The 19,912-nt window shown below is 49.6% G+C and overlaps 1 pseudogene; it reads left to right on the forward strand.

Annotated features, from left to right (window-relative positions):
- The first annotated feature begins 338 nt into the window (after positions 1-338).
- Positions 339-19,912, forward strand: part of LOC123061898 (disease resistance protein RGA5-like) — a 29,700-nt pseudogene continuing 10,126 nt past the window's right edge.

Genomic DNA, 19,912 nt, shown 5'->3' on the forward strand with positions numbered 1-19,912 from the left:
GAGTATATGTGTGTATGTGAGCACTTACGATTGTATTGTATTAAAAACTATTTTTTTATACAATCAATAAGTTGTCATGCTGGACTATAATAAACCATATTACTGTTTATTAGTATATTATTACACTTTAACAAAGCATCGTATGCAAAGATGGAGTTGTCACTAGAAAGCGACAGCCCAACAGCAAGACAACACTTATGGACCGCTGGACCACCACCATAGATCTCTAGCTGGAACCCCAACTCTAGCATTATCACCACCATCTTTCTCCAGATCTAGCATTAGCACCCCCAATTCCTCCATCACAGCAAGAAAACACACCCTTCCTCATCCAAGCCATGGATGTCGCGTCGGGGGCTTTGATCCCCTTGATCAACAAGCTCGGGAGCCTACTCGTGGACGAGTACAACCTGGAGAAACGCGTGAAGAAAGGTGTCAAGTCTCTGATCACAGAGTTGGAGATGATGCACGCCGTTCTACGCAAGATAGGCGCCAAGCCACCGGAGCAGTCCGACGAACAGGTCCTCATCTGGGCGGGCAAAGTGAGGGACCTCTCGTACAACATGGAGGACGCCGTCGACGCTTTCATCGTGCGCGGGGAGGAGGACGGCCATGACGGTGGCTCCACCAACATGAGGAACAGAATCAAGAAGTTCCTGAGAAAGACCACCAAACTTTTTACCAAGGGTAAGGCTCTTCATCAGATCTCTGACGCCATTGAAGAAGCACAGCGGCTCGCCAAGGAGTTGGGCGAGTTGCGCCAAAGGTATATGATTGAGGCGCACGCCAATGGTAGTGGTGATGCCATTGACCCTCGCTTGAAGGCGGTGTACAAAGATGTCAATGAGCTCGTTGGGATAGATCACGTAAGAGATGACTTGACTGAGAAGCTCTGTGATTGTGATGAGAGGTCCAAGGACCACTTAAGGACCATGGAGCTCTATTGTTGGATTTGGTGGGTTGGGCAAGACATCTCTCGCCAAAGCAGTCACTACCAGAAAAACTACGTTTGTCGACGGCCGAATCTATGCCGACGGCCCCCGTCGGCATCGACGCACCTATGCCGACGGCCGAGGATGGGCCGTAGGCGTAGAAAAGCCGTCGGCATACATCAATCTATGCCGACGGGGCCGTCGGCATAGACGAGGCCGTCGGGACCTCCCGAGAGGCCGAGATACGCCTACGGGGCCCGTCGGCATAGGACAGGCCGTCGGCATATCCCGGGCCCACCTCCCCGGTCAGTGCTGACCACTTGACGGCGTTTATCCTACGCCGACGGGCGGTAACTGCTGCCGTCGGCATATCTGTGGCAGAGGTATGCCTACGGCACAGCCGTCGGCATAGGCCCCTCTGCCACGTCAACGATCCGTGTGCCACACCACGTCATCGATCCGTGTGTGCACAGATATGCCGACGGCCTCGCTGTCGGCATATGTTTACTTTACTTCATTTTTTATTTTATCTGTGGCAGAGATATGCCTACGGCATAGCCGTCGGCATAGGCCCCTTCGCCACGTCATCGATCTGTGTGCCACGCCACGTCATCGATCCGTGGGACAATCTGCGTGTGTGCACATATATGCCGACGGCCTTGCCGTCGGCATACGTGTATTTTATTTTATTTTTTTACTTTTTACTTTGTTTTGTTATTTTTACTTTATTTTAGTTTTTGCTTTTGCATAAGATAATTATGCCTTATCTAAAAAAACATACCCGATGGTATATCGATTGCCCCCCATTACGAACGTCGCTATCGCCGTGTCACGGAGGGGGGAAACGGTCGACACGGAAGGAATTCTGGTTGGTGGGGATTCGGGGTGTAGTATGTCACCGAAATATCGCACACGTCCCGATGCATATGTGAAAGTGTTCATGCATGCGTAGACGCCCGTCTTGGGGCTCCGGGGTGTGCCCCCCTCACGGACGGCGCTGCCGCCGGCACCTGGAGGGGGGAAACGGACGCGTGGGGTCTACACGGAGGGGATCTTGCTGTGGGTCTGGCCTGGATGTTGCTCCAAAGTGTTCCTATGGGCTGACCTAACACAACCGGGTGGGGAGGTCCGCTGGTCAAAGCCCGTCCGTGCAAAGTCAAAGGGGTAGATCCCGTGGTCAAACGCTACAGGGTTAGGCGGGACGGGGGCACTTGGGGGGTAGCAATGCCACCGGAGCGTCGCACCGGGCCCTCATACATGCGGGGTGGTGTGGTGGCATGTCCGAAGAGGCGGGACGCGTCTCCGGTGCGTGGACCCCTCACGGACGGCGATGACACGGTAGTAGACGTTCTGCGGTAACGATGCGGCGTCAATATTACTAAATAATCGTAGCGGGATAAAATCATGAGTTTTTTTGCACGACGTGGGCACATGTGCTATAGGAACGATGGTATTTTTTCATAATTTTTGGTGATGGAGAAGTATCCGAAAAATTCCCTCTACGCGGATTGCCCTTCGCGCGTCTACGGCTGTGGCCGGCGGCCTCCGGGGGCTAGCATGCCGCCAAATCTTGTGCCGGCAGCCTCTCACAAGTCTGGAAGTGTTGTCGCGGTTGCAAACGCCCGGCACGCGTGTCCGGGGTGTGCCCCCCTCACGGACGACGCTGCCGCCGGCACCTGGAGGGGGGAAACGGACGCGTGGGGTCTACACGGAGGGGATCTTGCTGTGGGTCTGGCCCGGATGTTGCTCCAAAGTGTTCCTATGGCCTGACCTAACACAACCGGGTGGGGAGGTCCACTGGTCAAAGCCCGTCCGTGCAAAGTCAAAGGGGTAGATCCCGTGGTCAAACGCTACAGGGTTAGGCGGGACGGGGGCACTGGGGGGTGGCAATGCCACCGGAGCGTCGCACCGGGCCCTCATACATGCGGGGTGGTGTGGTGGCATGTCCGAAGAGGCGGGACGCGTCTCCGGTGCGTGGCCCCCCTCACGGACGGCGATGACACGGTAGTAGACGTTCTGCGGTAACGATGCGGCGTCAATATTACTAAATACTCGGAGCGGGATAAAATCATGAGTTTTTTTGCACGACGTGGGCACATGTGCTATAGGAACGATGGTATTTTTTCATAATTTTTGGTGATGGAGAAGTATCCGAAAAATCCCCTCTACGCGGATTGCCCTTCGCGCGTCTACGGCTGTGGCCGGCGGCCTCCGGGGGCTAGCATGCCGCCAAATCTTGCGCCGGCAGCCTCTCACAAGTCTGGAAGTGTTGTCGCGGTTGCAAACGCCCGGCACGCGTGTCCGGGGTGTGCCCCCCTCACGGACGGCGCTGCCGCCGGCACCTGTAGGGGGAAAAAGGACGCGTGGGGTCTACACGGAGGGGATCTTGCTGTGGGTCTGGCCCGGATGTTGCTCCAAAGTGTTCCTATGGGCTAACCTAACACAACCGGGTGGGGAGATCCACTGGTCAAAGCCCGTCCGTGCAAAGTCAAAGGGGTAGATCCCGTGGTCAAACGCTACAGGGTTAGGCGGGACGGGGGCACTGGGGGGTAGCAATGCCACCGGAGCGTCGCACCGGGCCCTCATACATGCAGGGTGGTGTGGTGGCATGTCCGAAGAGGCGGGACTCGTCTCCGGTGCGTGGCCCCCCTCACGGACGGCGATGACACGGTAGTAGATGTTCTGCGGTAACGATGCGGCGTCAATATTACTAAATACTCGGAGCGGGATAAAATCATGAGTTTTTTTGCACGACGTGGGCACATGTGCTATAGGAACGATGGTATTTTTTCATAATTTTTGGTGATGGAGAAGTATCCGAAAAATTCCCTCTACGCGGATTGCCCTTCGCGCGTCTACGGCTGTGGCCGGCGGCCTCCGGGGGCTAGCATGCCGCCAAATCTTGCGCCGGCAGCCTCTCACAAGTCTGGAAGTGTTGTCGTGGTTGCAAACGCCCGGCACACGTGTCCGGGGTGTGCCCCCCTCACGGACGGCGCTGCCGCCGGCACCTGGAGGGGGGAAACGGACGCGTGGGGTCTACACGGAGGGGATCTTGCTGTGTGTCTGGCCCGGATGTTGCTCCAAAGTGTTCCTATGGGCTGACCTAACACAACCGGGTGGGGAGGTCCACTGGTTAAAGCCCGTCCGTGCAAAGTCAAAGGGGTAGATCCCGTGATCAAACGCTACAGGGTTAGGCGGGACGGGGGCACTGGGGGGTAGCAATGCCACCGGAGCGTCGCACCGGGCCCTCATACATGCGGGGTGGTGTGGTGGCATGTCCGAAGAGGCGGGACGCGTCTCCGGGGCGTGCCCCCCCCCCTCACGCACGACGTGGGCACATGTGCTATACACCGGGCCATGTCTCGGAGGGGGGAAATAGCCGTAATTGTCCATTTTCTTAGCACAAGTCTAATGAATACCGGAGCTCACAAATATGCCGTAATAAAAAATGAAAAAATATGTCGTAAAAAAAATATGCAAAGTACCTATGCCGACGGCCTGGCCGTCGGCATAGATTGACACGTGGCATATCCATCTATGCCGACGGCTAGGCCGTCGGCATAGGCTGACCTTATCCACAGCTGCAGCACCCCCTCCACTCATTCTTCCTCCCCGAACCGCCTCCCCCCCCCCCGCCCGACCCCGATCCCCACCCGCGCCGCCACGCCGCCCCCTCCCCCAACTGCCCCGCCCCCGCCCCCATCCCCCACCGCCGCCACGCCGCCCCCCACTGCCCGCGCCACCCCTATCCCCTCCCCCAACTCCGGCGCCGCCCCGCCCCTGTCACAGCCCTAGAATTTGCTTGTAGCTATTTACCTGAGTGAGCATCATGCATCATGTCTAAATTCTGAAAGTTGAATTGAGGTTAGTTGAAACCCTCATAAATCACTTCAAAAATAATTAACATTAAAATCTTTTCAAAGAAGTCCAAGAAAATGTTCGTCTTAGTCTCTGAAAATATTGGCAAGAGGTAAAACCTAAAACAATATTTTTTGGAATCTCAGAGATATTTATTTTGGGCCTTTGATTTAATCCAATAAATATTTGAATTGGATCTATATTTATTATATAATAAATATATGTTCAATAATTCTGAAAATTGTTGTGTGGATTTGGATAAATCCATTTAGTTCACACAATTATTTATATGAATTTTGAAAATGGTTTGGTCTTGAACTAAATCAAAACATAATAGCAAAAATAGAAAAACAGAACAAAAATAGAAATAGGAGAGAGAGAGGTTACCTGTGGCTTACCTGGTGCCCACTTGGCCCAGCACGGCCCAGCCCACCAGAGCCAGGCGCCAGTCGTCTCCTTCCTTTGCCAGGAGGACGACGGTGTGGCGCACGCACAGGAGGCAAAGCCACCTCCTGCTTCCTCCCACTCCGATCCGTCGCGTTTGGAAACGCCCGAGCCCCCTGGTCCTTCCCCTCTCTCACAGCTCACTCTCCCCTCCTCTCCCTCCTCTGCTCTCTCCCCACGACGCCACCGAACACGCCCATCGTCGCCGTTGGCCGTAGCCGCGACCACCGTACCTCCCTAGCCCATCCAACATGCTCGAGAGCTCCGCCTCAACCCCCTCTTTCTTCCACCCCAAGCCACACCACCGCGGGAGCCCCACATCGCCGCCACAAGTCGTCTTCCCCGAGCACGGCCGCCGGACTCCATCGACGAATTCGTCGCCTCCCGGTCGTCCCCGAGCCAGCTGAGCTCCGCTTCGACCTCACTGTGAGCTCCTGCGTCGAAAACCCCTCTCCCCCGAGCTCGTTACGCCCTGTAGCCGTCGCCCCCTTGCCGACCAAATCACGCCGCCGCCTGAGCTCCTCACCGCTGTGGCCACGCCCACTGGAGCTTGAAACTGAGCGTGTCACCGCGCTCAGCGCGTCACCACGGGACCGGAGCAACCATCCGCCGCTCTTCTCGTGCCCTGCAACGTCGGAACGGTCGACGTCCGAACTCCGGCCGCCGTAGCCGAGCTCGTCGGCGTCAGCTCCGGCCATCCCAGCTACCGCTGCTTGCTGGAATGGATGCGCGCGTGTGCCAGCAATCTGTAGCCGCAAACGGCGCGCCAAACCATCGACCGTGGGCAAATCCCGAGCCCTCCGCCGTCTCGGGCTTCGCCGGCGTCGAGCCGTGGACCAAGTCCGGCGGGTTTGAACCCGTTGACCAGGGGTTTGACCTCCCCTGGTTGACTGACGTGTGGGCCAGGCCCCTTTTTAATTAGTGTTAGATTTAGTTAGTCCTAATTAACTTAGTTAAGTAAATTAGACATTGACATGCGGGCCCAGGCTCTAATTAACTTAAGTTAGTTAATTAGTCACTGACCAGTGGGTCCCACTGGTCAGGTTTGACCCGGACGCACCCTGTTGACTTGCTGACGTCACACCGACGTCATGTTGACGTAGTAAATGCTTTTCTGGTTTTTCTTATTTTGAAATGATTTAGAAATTCCAGAAAATAGTTAAAACTTCTAAAAATCATAGAAATTCAACCGTAACTCCAAATGAAATAATTTATATATGAAAAATTATCAGAAAAATACAAGGAATCCATCTGTACCATTTTCATGCATGTTTGAGCAACTTAAACTCACTGTTTAGTCAAAAACATGATAATGCACTATTTGAATTCATAGTTTGAATTTGAATTTGAACCTAGTGTTCAAACCAAATCCATTTAACATGCTACTAGTTGCATTAGCTCAAACCACAGCATATTGACATGTCATGATCATGCATCATATTGTGCATTGCATTGATTGTGTTTCTTTCTCTGTTGCCGGTATTTGTCCCCTCTCGATAGACGTTGTACCGACGATGTGATCGTTGACACTGATGAAGACCCAATGATATCTTCAGAAGTGCCAGGCAAGCACAACCCCCTTGTTCATTCCGATACAAGCCCACTCTCTCGCTCCTGCTCTCTTTTACTGCATTAGGACAACAACGATTCATCTGTTACTTGTTGCGGTAGTTGAACCCCTTATCCTCTGCATGACCTGTCATTGCCACAGTAATTAGATGAAACCCACTAGCATGAGTAGGAGTTGTTTGAGCCCTGATGTGCCTACTCATTCATGCTTGTTTGTCATGCCTGCTACTGCTTAGAGTTGAGTCAGGTCTGATTCAACGGGGATGGATCGGAGGTGTGTAAACATGTCCTATTGTGTGTGAGCTAAGTGTGTGAACACGTTTTGGTAAAGGTAGCGGTGAGAGGCCATGTAGGAGTACATGGTGGGTTGTCTCATTGAAACCGTCCTCAGGAACTGAGTTCTGTGTTTGTGATCCATGAAAGTTATATGTTCCTTGAGTTGTTCCCCCCTTCAGTTATATTCCGACCTTCGTCTATCACTTGATAGTCAGAAGTAGTCGTGCATTCATGTTCATCAGTGCCTTTTACTTCTGTGGTCCATCAAGCCATTCTATTCGGAATGACTAGGAGAAACAAACTCCAGTACCTCATCCATTTCTGGGATCGGGTCAAAGTGGTTGTATTCCGCAGATCAAAATGCCAATCCAGCTTTTGTTCTGTTCTACCCTGAAGTATTGCCCACTTTATGTCAAGAGCGTCGTGAGAATTGCACCTCTCTCATGAATTCTTGACGCAGTGATACTTCTTACCATCATTGTTCATTCCTCGGTTCCCGTGTTATTGTAACCGGAATGCCGGCACGTGAGTCGTGATGTGTGAAATCAATACTCCTAGCAACTGTGTTGCTTGGTAGTTAATGGACACTATTCTCATTCTTAGCGTGTTGGTTATCAAATCATCATTCTAAGATTGATCGTGCTACCTAGTCCATATTTTTGGTGCACACTTTGATCAATGGGTTAGGATTGTGCCAATCCCTCACTCTTTGATCATATCGTCTTGCCCTGAAAAGCAAGATTGTTCTCGAGCTTAATAACATACCGGTGGTTCGTGATTTTTCGAATATCTTCTCGGAAGTGTTACCAGGTTGTCACCTGACCGTTATGTTGAGTTCGTGATCAAGTTAGTTTTTCAATAAACCATTTTTCTCCAAGAATCTGTGTTGGATACCCCTGAGCTAGTTGGTTAAGCTTAACAACAACCTGGAGAGTTGGAAGATGAAAACTTGTCCGACTTAGTTCATCCCTAAGGGATATCCTTGTGTGAGTGTGTGTTGAAGAAAGATGATATCTTCACCAATTGGTCCTCGTGATCAGTTGTTGGATCTATTATCTTGTCCAAATCTTGATTTGAGTGTGGGCTATCGTCAAATCAAATCAGAACCAACGATGTTCGTAATGTTGTCTTACTTACGGTTGTCCCTTGAGCATACACCATTATATCTTTGGTCTGACCAATACTATCACATTGTTCACATAGTGGTGGAAGTCCAGTGATATGGAAATTACGATGAATTGTTGTTGATCCCATCAGCGGCATTTTGTCTCCTCCATGATTGTGTTGAACATCCAGCTAGTGTTGGAAACTTTATAAGCATTGCCCTCATGTCCCGATCATGAAGCATATGTCCGGTTGAAAGATGTGACTTCCTCTAATTCATGTGCATCTGATGTAAGTTGCCGCCGTGAATTCGAGAAAGTTTGTTTTTGCTTCCTCTGGAATCATCCCAAGTCAGTCATGCATGTGTGAAGTATTCTATGGTCTGATAGACTGATCATCTACATTCTATACGTATCCCTAGCACACCAAGCCACTGATTGATTTGTTCAAGGAGAAGAAGTTTCTTCTTAAGGGTTAGACCTACGCAAGGACTTCGATATCCTCGTTGATGGTTCCCCCTGAACTCGGTAGTGTTTCATTTTAAGACTACCAGGTGACCATGCTTGTCTAGGACAACGTGTTCACATGCTTGTAGCAGAACCGGCTCATGTTTTGGAGCTTACTACCGTAGTTCATTCCCCCGAGAATCTCGCAATGTCATCTCGTCGATTTGTGTTGCAAACCTTCATTTTCCTTTCTAGACTCGATGAGTCTGGAATATCCTGTCACCAACCAGATCTGAATCTCAGGCAGATATGATGGTTGGAGCATTTTCCAAGAACTATAATATTGGTCTCTCGATAACCGGTAAAGTGGATGTCGTGGCCAACACATCCAGCCGGAAGACCTATTACTGTAGTATCTCGATTGAAGAAAGTTGGCCACCTTCCCATGAGGATTTCGTAGGATTTACCTCCGTAGTTAATCCTTACGGATTCTTGTGCTCCCGAAGTCCGACCTCTTACTTGATGTCCTAGATACCAAACCATATCAATAAATGAGCTATCCTAGCGCATCAAGGAGAACATTAGAAGCAGAGTGCTAAATGTCTCTCGGTCGATCATCCAGATTTTGTTTCCTTGGCTTCGCTAAGGTGAAATCTGAGAAAGTGTTATCTTCCTTTGCATCTGCATTATCCATCACCATTCATCATGGTAGCATGTTGTGTTGCCAGGATCCTTGACATGGATGTTGGTAAGACCTTGATGAGTATGGAAATGCTCAAGTTCTTGAGAGCATGCTCAGGCACTAGGTTCTGTTGTTGTCGTTAACTGGGATGTGCCTCCGTTCTCTCAGTTGTTCGATAGCCATCCGATTGGTGGAATCACCTTTGCCGGTGAACCTTCTCCCCAGTTACTAGAATCATTCCCAACATTTGCATTTTGTTCCCAGCTTGCACCTCAGTAGTTGTTGTTCATGGTCATCTTCAAAAGTGGACTTACCATGGGTCTCATCCATTTCTGATGATAAGCAAAAATCATCCATTGCGTTGTCTTCAACAAGGTAGTCCACATCATCCATTCTAGTCCGAGTATGTCATTCTTTCAAACTCCTTCAAAAGATTGATTGTAAATTGCCTTAAGCTGGTATGAAGAGTTTCAACGATCTTTGAATCAAAAGTAATTCTTTTTGCCACTTAAGGGAATAGTTCCTCGAGTCACCTTCCCCGAGGTGCCCTGTTTTAGAATCATGGCAATTTCCCTCGCTACTTTGAAACCCTCGTCAAATTATTTCTTCTATCGCTCCTGATGCAAGTTTTGCCTCTCAGTTCGCGAGATGTTTCTATGTATCACTCCATGAGTTGATCCTGAGTTGTTTGATCTTCGAGAAGATCGATCCTTCTAGAGTTTTCCCTTCCCTCTCGTTGTCATGTTGGTTGGAGTTCTCAGAGCAAGACATCAAGACAATGATGGTGATCGGATCAACAACCTTATGAGATGCAACTTGGATCGTGAAGACCGTGTTAGTTGTGCCCCTCTGTCTTCTTACCTCACGTCTTGAATCTCGGGACGAGATTTTTGTTAGTGGGGGTGAGTTGTCACAGCCCTAGAATTTGCTTGTAGCTATTTACCTGAGTGAGCATCATGCATCATGTCTAAATTCTGAAAGTTGAATTGAGGTTAGTTGAAACCCTCATAAATCACTTCAAAAATAATTAACATTAAAATCTTTTCAAAGAAGTCCAAGAAAATGTTCCTCTTAGTCTTTGAAAATATTGGCAAGAGGTAAAACCTAAAACAATATTTTTGGAATCTCAGAGATATTTATTTTGGGCCTTTGATTTAATCCAATAAATATTTGAATTGGATCTATATTTATTATATAATAAATATATGTTCAATAATTCTGAAAATTGTTGTGTGGATTTGGATAAATCCATTTAATTCACACAATTATTTTTATGAATTTTGAAAATGGTTTGGTCTTGAACTAAATCAAAACATAATAGCAAAAATAGAAAAACAGAACAAAAATAGAAATAGGAGAGAGAGAGAGGTTACCTGTGGCTTACCTGGTGCCCACTTGGCCCAGCACGGCCCAGCCCACCAGAGCCAGGCGCCAGTCGTCTCCTTCCTTTGCCAGGAGGACGACGGCGTGGCGCGCGCACAGGAGGCGAAGCCACCTCCTGCTTCCACCTCCTGCTTCCTCCCACTCCGATCCGTCGCGTTTGGAAACGCCCGAGCCTCCTGGTCCTTCCCCTCTCTCATAGCTCACTCTCCCCTCCTCTCCCTCCTCTGCTCTCTCCCCACGACGCCACCGAACACGCCCATCGCCGCCGTTGGCCGTAGCCGCGACCACCGTACCTCCCTAGCCCATCCAACATGCTCGAGAGCTCCGCCTCGACCCCCTCTTTCTTCCACCCCAAGCCACGCCACCGCGGGAGCCCCACATCGCCGCCACAAGTCGTCTTCCCCGAGCACGGCCGCCGGACTCCATCGACGAATTCGTCGCCTCCCGGTCGTCCCCGAGCCAGCTGAGCTCCGCTTCGACCTCACTGTGAGCTCCCGCGTCGAAAACCCCTCTCCCCCGAGCTCGTTACGCCCTGTAGCCGTCGCCCCCTTGCCGACCAAATCGCGCTGCCGCCTGAGCTCCTCACCGCCGTGGCCACGCCCACTGGAGCTCGAAACTGAGCGCGTCACCGCGCTCAGCGCGTCACCGCGCTCAGCGCGTCACCACGGGACCAGAGCAACCATCCGCCGCTCTTCTCGTGCCCTGCGACGTTGGAACGGTCGACGTCCGAACTCCGGCCGCCGTAGCCGAGCTCGACTGCGTCAGCTCCGGCCATCCCAGCTACCGCTGCTTGCTGGAATGGATGCGCGCGTGTGCCAGCAATCCGTAGCTGCAAACGGCGCGCCAAACCATCGACCGTGGGCAAATCCCGAGCCCTCCGCCGTCTCGGGCTTCGCCGGCGTCGAGCCGTGGACCAAGTTCGGCGGGTTTGAACCCGTTGACCAGGGGTTTGACATCCCCTGGTTGACTGACGTGTGGGCCAGGCCCCTTTTTAATTAGTGTTAGATTTAGTTAGTCCTAATTAACTTAGTTAAGTAAATTAGACATTGACATGCGGGCCCAGGCTCTAATTAACTTAAGTTAGTTAATTAGTCACTGACCAGTGGGTCCCACTGGTCAGGTTTGACCCGGACGCACCCTGTTGACTTGCTGACGTCACACCGACGTCATGCTGACGTAGTAAATGCTTTTCTGGTTTTTCTTATTTTGAAATGATTTAGAAATTCCAGAAAATAGTTAAAACTTCCAAAAATCATAGAAATTCAACCGTAACTCCAAATGAAATAATTTATATATGAAAAATTATCAGAAAAATTCAAGGAATCCATCTGTACCATTTTCATGCATATTTGAGAAACTTAACCTCACTGTTTAGTCAAAAACATGATAATGCACTATTTGAATTCATAGTTTGAATTTGAATTTGAACCTAGTGTTCAAACCAACTCCATTTAACATGTTACTAGTTGCATTAGCTCAAACCACAGCATATTGACATGTCATGATCATGCATCATATTGTGCATTGCATTGATTGTGTTTCTTTCTCTGTTGCCGGTATTTGTCCCCTCTCGATAGACGTTGTACCGACGATGTGATCGTTGACACTGATGAAGACCCAATGATATCTTCAGAAGTGCCAGGCAAGCACAACCCCCTTGTTCATTCCGATACAAGCCCACTCTCTCGCTCCTGCTCTCTTTTACTGCATTAGGACAACAACGATTCATCTGTTACTTGTTGCGGTAGTTGAACCCCTTATCCTCTGCATGACCTGTCATTGCCACAGTAATTAGATGAAACCCACTAGCATGAGTAGGAGTTGTTTGAGCCCTGATGTGCCTACTCATTCATGCTTGTTTGTCATGCCTGCTACTGCTTAGAGTTGAGTCAGGTCTGATTCATCGGGGATGGATCGGAGGTGTGTAAACATGTCCTATTGTGTGTGAGCTAAGTGTGTGAACACGTTTTGGTAAAGGTAGCGGTGAGAGGCCATGTAGGAGTACATGGTGGGTTGTCTCATTGAAACCGTCCTCAGGAACTGAGTTCTGTGTTTGTGATCCATGAAACAGCTACTACCAGACGTTGGGCCCTGAAATATGACCCCGCTCGACTTACTAACCCCTCTCGTCCTCTGTCCAGGAGTTGCAATTAGTTTCTGGTGTTTATAGGATATGTGTTGGCGGCCGTGCGTAGCGCTGACCCTAGGGGTGGGCTATGATGCGGTAGATACACTGTGGCACGGTGTACCGGGCGCCCGTTTGGTGTCTCGGGAACCCTGCACACATCGTTTGGGGCTGTGAGCGAAACTCCGGCCGGATCTCCTCGCGGATGGAACCCGAATAGGCGATAAACCTGGACTAGAGACTTGTGTGGTTAGTCAGGTCGTGGTCTACACCCACGTCGGCTTTCGCTTGAAGTCTGCCGAGCACATGTCATGTGCAGACGCTAAGTGGTGGAAACATGTGTGACAAAGTACACCCCTGCAGGGTTATAAATGATCTATTCGAATAGCCGTGTCCGCGGTAATGGACTTCTGGGTTGCCTATAACAGTTCATAGACAAATGAAAGTGGATACTCTAAAACTCGCAAGATAAGTGTGAGTGCTATGGATGGCCTTCTCGTAGGGAGACGGGAGCGGATCCATAGTGGTGTATTGATTGGTGAATATGTGGACTCGTGTGCGCCACCTCAAAAGAGTTGCTTGCAATCGTAGTTCAGGTTAGCCACTGAGTCAAAGCTGGCTTGCTGCAGTTAAACTCCACCACCCCCTTTTGTTGATACCGATGCATATGTAGCTAGTTCTGATGTAAGTCTTGCTGAGTACCTTTGTACTCACGTTTGCTTAATTTATGTTTTGCAGAGAGACTTCAGTCTCGCTAGTAGTTCCGCGTGGACTTCGACGTTTAGCTTGATACCTCAGCTACGATCTTGTGCCCTCGGCAGGATCTGGTAGATAGTCAGGCTTCTCAGCCTTTTTCATTTGTAGTTGTCTGTACTCAGACAAGTTAAGCTTCCGCATGTGCTTGTTGCTTGTATGCTCTGTATGTTGGGTCATGAGACCCATGTTTGTAATATCTCGCTCCTCGGAGCCTAATGAATAAATACTTGAGTTGTAGAGTTATGTTGTGATGCCATGTTGTATTCACACATATCGAGCATATTGTGTGTATGATTGAAATGCTTGGTATGTGTGGGATCCGACTATCTAGTTGTTTATCCTTGGCAGCCTATCATATGGGGAAATGTAGTCTAGTGCTTCTGAGCGATAGTAGTCCGCTATAGCCCGGATCACCGGAGTCCTGCTAGCCCAGCACTACTGTTCAGGACACTTGACTGGCCGGCATGTGTTTCACTTCGTCCCTATGTCTGTCCCTTCGGGGAAATGTCACGCGGTGATTTCCAGAGTCCTGCCTATCCTGCTACAGCCCGGGATCCCCGGAGTCCTGTTAGCCCAGTGCTACAGCCCGGAATCACTCGTTGATGACCGACATGTTCGATGTGATTCATGTATGCATGTCTCCATAGGTCTGTGCCGCTTTGGGTTCACGACTAGCCATGTCGGCCCGGGTTCTTTGTCATATGGATGCTAGCGACGCTATCATATACGTGAGCCAAAAGGCGCAAACGGTCCCGGGCCAGGTAAGGTGGCACCCGTGGGAATACCGTGCGTGAGGCCGCAAAGTGATATGATGTGTTACATGCTAGATCGATGTGGCCTAGGATCGGGGTCCCGACAGCCCCCGCCCCAACACCACAGCCACCCGCCATCCCTTCCCCTACCGCCGTCGCGCCGCCCCGTCCCCGCCCCATCACCACCGCCGCCCCCATCCCCATCCCCTACCGCCGTCGTGCCGCCCCATCCCCCTCCCCTACCGCTATCGCGCCGCCCCCATCCCCTCCCCTACCGCCGCCGCACCGCCCAAAATCCGTCATCGCCGCCGGGCCGGCCGGTCCCCGTCCTCGGTCGCCCTGTCCCCGATGCCACTGCCCTGCTCGTCGCCGCCCTTCTCCGCCCCGTCGCCGCTCCGCCCTGCCTTTGCCTTGCCGGTGAGGCCCCCGCTTGCTGCTTGCGCTGCTGCTTGCTGCTTGTTGCCGCCGCTGCCGCTTGCTGTGCTTGTTGCTGCCGCTGGTTGCTGCTTGCTGTGCTTGCTGCTATAGATTAGTTAGTTAGTTTAGGGTTTAGTTAGTTTAGGGTTTAGATGGATATATTAGTTAGGTATATAAATAGTTAGATAGATGGATTATAAGATATAAAAATGCTGTTGATGGGTTAGTTGAGAAATAAAATTGTTGTTGATTGATAGATGAGTGGATATTACATCATGATATATAGATGGATAGATGAGATGCTATATATGTGGTTCGATGACATGCTATATATTGCATATCCTGCAAAAAAATTGGTTCGATGAGATGAATCAATGATGATGACGAATAGATGATGATGATGAATATCTGACGAATAGATGATGATGATTATAGTGTATTTTGCTTACATGATGCAAAAATAAATGAATGCATGTTTATATTTTTTAAACATGCTCTATGAGTTGTGATGTTCTAAATTTTTTTTCGCGATGGATTTTGCAGGCTTTGTGGTGTCGCATTTCATTAGAGTGACTGTTGTACGACGCGTTGTCTCCCTGAGCATCCCTCTGCTGTTCGACTACTTCCTCTACAGCCGAGGGTGAGCTACAAGTCCATCTCCTCCATGTCACTAGATTAAATTTTCACATCAAGTCGCGTAACCTAGGTCTCCCGTCCGATTTATCACTGCAACTCTTTCAGATTGTCCAGCGTTTTCCACGGATAGCCCGAGGATGTGTAGATTGGGTATGTTCTCCATGTTCTACCCCGTTCCGAGACAGGATTTCGGCGGCGCCTCCCCATTGTTCTCCGGAGCACATTCTCTCGGCTATTTGCCGAGACGTGTATCTGGAGAACAGCGGGGATGTGCTGCCGAAATTTTGTCTCGGAACAGGGTAGAATGGAGAACGTACTCAATCTACACATCCTCGGGTGGGATTAGGACCCATCTTTACCTATTAGACATGTAGGTGGATTAAACGCGGTAGAAACTAAAAATTTGATGTGATTAATTTAAGTGAATCCTTAATTATGTTGTGTGGGTTGCAAAAAAGCAGAGGATGGCAGATAATCAGTGGATGTACAGTGGTTTTATCCGTCGGAATCGAGTAACATCAGAGTGGATTGTGAAAACCGATGTCTATTTGAAGGAGATATTCCGTCGCCCAATGAGAATTACCCCACCATGCCCCTGTGCGAGATGTGCCAGACGCCACCGTAGAAATCAGATGGACATGAGTGACCACCTTCGCACGTACAGATATATGCCAAACTTTGACATGCCGCTGATAAACATAGCCGAGCAGGACCGTGGTAGAGAGGAGGTGATGCGACAACGCATCGATGGATATGAGGACGACGGGGTCAGGGACATGCTAGATGATGTCATTGTTGCAGAAACGGAAAATGCGACACCTTCAGAGAATGAACTGGAGGAGCCGGAGGCAACTGCAAAGGCCTTCTTGGAGGTCTTGGCCTCGTCGAACAAACCTCTTTATGCGGGTGCGAAAATATCTCAGTTGGATGCCATCTCGCAACTGATTGCAGTCAAGGCTGAGTACGGCTGTAGCCAGAAATGCTTCGAAGCATTCCTGGGAGTATGGGCTAACAGCCTCCCTGAGGGTTATGAACTGCCGAAAAGCATGTACGATACAAAGAAAATCATGAAGGCACTCTCTATGGATTATGAGAAAATAGATGTTTGCCCGAAGAATTGCCTTTTGTTTAGGCACGAGTATGCGGATGACAAGTACTGTAGGAAGTGCGGTTCGTCTCGGTACATTGAGGTGGTCGGTGAGGATGGTGAGAAAAAGCAGCTAACCATCCCCGTTAAGGTTCTTCGGTATGTTGATTTTATAAAAAGACTACAGCGCCTTTTCATCACGAAGGAGTCTGCCAAAATGATGAAGTGGCACAAGGAAGGTATAAGGTACAATCCAAAAAAATCATACATCCATCGGGAGGGGAAGCATGGAAGTCATTCGATGAAGAATACCCCGAGGAAGCAGCCGAGGCTGGGAATGTCAGAATAGCCATATCAGGTGATGGGTTCAATCCATATGGTATGTCGTCCAATCATACAGCTGCTGGCCTGTGTTTGTAATTCCGCTCAATCTTCCTCCCGGTGCCCTAATGCAACGGAAGACCATGTACTTGTTGCTCATCATTCCGGGGCCTGACTACCCGGGGAAGCAATTGGGTGTGTTTATGCAGCCGCTTGTGGATGCTTTGCACCATTCTTGGTACTTTCCGAGGTTGACATACGACCAGGATCTGCAGAGAAATTTCTTGATGAAAGTTTGGTTGCACTATTGCATGCATGACTTTCCCGGCTATGCTCTATTCTGCGGATGGTGTACAAGTGGTAAGATGCCATGCCCAGTGTGCATGCAGGCTCTGCGAATGATTTGGCTGAGTAAGGGTGGCAAGTATGTAGCCTTTGACCAGCATCGACAGTTCCTCCCTCCAGACCATCCAGACAGGGAAGACAAGAAGAACTTCACGAAAGGCCGGGTTGTTCATGAAGTAACCGAGATTCCAACATTTTCGGGGGCAGATGTTCTTGCTCAGCTAAAAGCTCTCAAGCCTAAAGTCAAAGGCAAAGGCAAAGGCAAAGCCAAAGGCTTTGAGGGATATGGTGAGACGCACAACTGGACGCACATTACCCCCTTCTCGCAGCTTCCCTATTTCAAGGACCTCAAACTTCCTTACAATATTGATGTGATGCACACCGAAAAGAATGTGGCAGAGTCCCTTTTCCACACGATCCTCAACATTCCTGATAAGACGAAGGATAACGTAAAAGCTAGAGCCGATCAACAGAGAATTTGTGATAGACCACGCCTGAACATGAAGCCTCCCACAGGCGGTCGAAAAAACTGGTTCAAGCCAGATGCTGACTTTGTCCTTAAACCGCCAGAAAAAAAAGAAGTACTTATCTGGCTGAAACAAATTTTGAAGTTCACCGATGGTTATGCATCGAATATAAGTAAGGGAGTCAATCTTTCAACGGGCAAAGTGACCGGCCTGAAGAGTCATGACTACCATGTATGGATTGAGCGGATAATGCCGGTGATGGTTTGAGGCTATGTCCCCGAGCATGTCTGGCGAGTGCTTGCCAAGCTTAGCCATTTCTTCTGCATGCTCTGTGCTAAAGAAGTAAGTAAAGAGGTGATTGAAAAATTGCATAAGAAGGCGCCGGAGTTGATAGTCAAGCTAGAGAAGATCTTTCCGCCAGGCTTCTTAACTCCGATGACACATCTCATTCTGCACCTCACGAACGAGGTATTGTTGGGGGGCCCTGTGCAAAATCGCTGGCAGTACGGCCCTGAGAGGCAGAACAAGCATCTCCGACAGAAATGTGGAAACAAAGCTAAGATTGAAGCTTCCATAGCTGAGGCAGTTATCGTAGAGGAGGTGTCAGACCTCAGGACATCATACTATCCAGACCACGTTCCCCATCTGCATAACAAGGTGCCTCGATACAATATAGAAGAGCCCAAGTATCAACCCAGGCTCGATCTATTCAACGCGCAAGGTGGGAGGGTTGGGGCCTCGAAATCTTATAACATGCCACGACAAGAGTGGGAGGACCTCATGTTCTATATCTTGCACAACATCAAGGAAATTGAGGAAGTGTGGATGAGGTAATACCACTACACCATTCCTTTATGTCTTCCACATCATCATGTTTCATGTTCACTTAGTCCCGGTCTAACACCGCTTATCTTTTTTTAGTGATTTCGTTCAAGAGGAATGGACGGGAGTGAATCCTCCTACTGAGGCGGAGGCACTTACTCTTCTCCGTCATGGAAACCCTGGACGTAAAAATTTTGTTGCTTGGTTCATGGACAAAGTAATTTTCCACACTCCCCTATTAAATACCTACTTCAACATTTATTAGTTAACCGAACTAATGCACGCAACAATTTCCATTATACTTGTAGGGAAAAGATCCGAACATATCTATGGATGATGAATTGAGATGGGTTTCCATGGGTTTTGACCCTGCCGTCATGACATGTAAAAAGTATGATGTGAATGGGTATCGCTTCCATACAGAGGAGCACCAAAACAGCCGCCCCGATCCCAAAACTATAAATACTGGAGTGTACACCCCCGGTCAAAATGAAGTAGACTACTACGGAAGGGTACAAAATATATACGAGGTTAAATTCCGCCAGGGGCGTGAGACCCTAAGTCTGCCTGTGTTCAAATGCGATGGTTCGATCCACGGGAGGGGGTAAAACATACGCCTTCCATTGGTTTGGTCGAAGTTAAACCATCAACCGTCTATGCCGGAGCCGATCTCTTCATTGCGGCTACCCAAGCTACACAAGTATATTATCTGCCTTACCCATGCCAGAAAGTGTATCTAAAGGGTTGGGAAGTTGTGTTCAAGGTGTCGCCACATGGTAAGCTACCAGACCCGAATGAAGACGATTACTGCAACATTAACCCCATGACATACGAGGGAGTGTTCTATCAAGAGAAACCTGATGATGATGATGATGATGATGATGTGGTTAGAAACGATGACGCTAGCCATTGGGTGATGATGATGTGGACCCAAACATCGACGACGCACGGAATGATGGTGAGACCATTGTCAATGAAAATGACATACTTATGCTAGAAAAGTTAAAAGAAGACGCTGATGACGAGGAAGAGCCTCCACCTCCGTCGGACAACGAAGATGATATGATTGATAGTGATGATGAGACGGACCGAGAAAGAGGTTACAACAGTGATGATTCATATGGGTTCTAGCAGATGTACGTTTCAAGTATTTTTTTCTATAGTTTAGGAATATGCCTTTTTATGCATTTTTATTAATGTGTTTATTATCATGCCTTTTCCTTCATTTCATTAATTTACTAATTGCTTTTTTTCTTTTCAATGCAGGTTCGTGGAACATGGGCAAGGGGAAGGCCGACGGCGTGGGTTTCCTACGCAAGGTCGTCGGCCTGCCTAGTCGGAGTGGTCGAGCACGTAATCCTCCCCCTCGGCTACTTGACGATGACTCCTCACAGGGAGGTCGAGGGAGAGGTGCCCCTAGAGGAGGAGGGGGCGGGGGGAGAGCCTCTAGAGGACGAGGTGCTGGGGGGAGAGCCACTACAGGGGGTCGC

The sequence above is a fragment of the Triticum aestivum genome, chromosome 1A (genome assembly GCF_018294505.1).
Source record: "Triticum aestivum cultivar Chinese Spring chromosome 1A, IWGSC CS RefSeq v2.1, whole genome shotgun sequence".
NCBI classification, from domain to species: Eukaryota; Viridiplantae; Streptophyta; class Magnoliopsida; order Poales; family Poaceae; genus Triticum; species Triticum aestivum.